Source organism: Lampris incognitus, chromosome 10 (genome assembly GCF_029633865.1).
Source record: "Lampris incognitus isolate fLamInc1 chromosome 10, fLamInc1.hap2, whole genome shotgun sequence".
Lineage (NCBI taxonomy): Eukaryota > Metazoa > Chordata > Actinopteri > Lampriformes > Lampridae > Lampris > Lampris incognitus.
In genome coordinates this window covers 58,393,437-58,394,681 of record NC_079220.1, presented here as the reverse complement: position 1 = coordinate 58,394,681, position 1,245 = coordinate 58,393,437, and positions in this window count along the sequence as shown.

Here is a 1,245-nt window from a genome sequence, read left to right as displayed (position 1 = left end):
CCCTCACCTGTTTTACATTTTGCACTTTATTAACTCTCACCTCCACCCTCCCACACTCTATCCCCCTCGTCCTCCGCTCCCCATCGCCCCTTTGCTTTCTCTCAATTAATCTCTCCACCTCTCTGTCGAGCTCCAGCTCAGCACCCCCCCCCCTTATTGCTTGCATTATTCTCCCTCTGAAAGCAACAGAAAGTCCTCCCGCTGCAGAGAGCACAGCGCAGGAAGTCCAACCCGAGGTCTGTTTTAAATAAAGCTATTTGAATCCGATTCGGTGTGGAGCTGAGGGTGAAGTGAGTTTTTTTTTCATTTCTAAATGTTTCCCTGAGGAGGAAAAGCCCTGCCCTGATGCTCTGTCCAACCTACCGCTATAACAAGCGCATGGATGCCGCCGGTTCATGAAACGAATGAGCTGCGTGCAGTGCAACCCTGCAGCCAGAGTAAGGGGGGGGTGTGGTGAGAAGCAGCAGGAGGAGGGGGAGCGAAAGGAAGACCGCCACGTAAAGGGATGAAAACAGACTGAAAGGAAGGAGAGAAAGGAGAGGTGTGACAAAACATCAGCTCCGATAGGTGAGAGGACGTGGATAAGAAATCGGAGTGAGGAAGCAAGGAGACAAGCGACGGTTGAAGCTGAGGGAGAGAGAGAGAGATGGGGGGGAGAAAAAGGAAATGAGAGAAGGAGGATACAAACAGAAGAAGGTATAACAGCTGGTGCTTTGGAAATGTTAGCAGCCGTCATTAATCCATTACCTGATCTCCTCTCTCCCGTCTCTCTCTCTCTCTCTCTCTTTCCAAGATTCTTCCTGACAGCTTGGCAACTGGATGACAGTCTTTCATAAACACCTTGTGCCTGCTAGTGAGCTAGTAGAGAAATCCAATTAAAGAAGGGGAACCAATAGTTACACATTTTCTCGCTATGCACGTCTAACAATATCCAACACCCACTCGAGATGAGAGAGAGCGGCGCACAAACACATAAAACCAGCTAGGAAAGAAGGCAGGTAAGCTCAAAGACGCCTCCCATAGTGCAAAGAGATTATGTTCTGCTTTTGTTACACGTGCATCATGTGTGACCATGACCCCACAGGACCCCCCTCATCTTCTGCTGAGTCTCACCAACAGACCAGCAAAGCTCCCATTGGCAGAAAGCATCTCGCTCTCTCTCTCTCTCCCTCAGCTTCAGTGTTTACCTGTGTGTCTACTCCTACTGCGTTTTCTGTTAGTTTTGAGAGAGTTTGGGGAAATTAT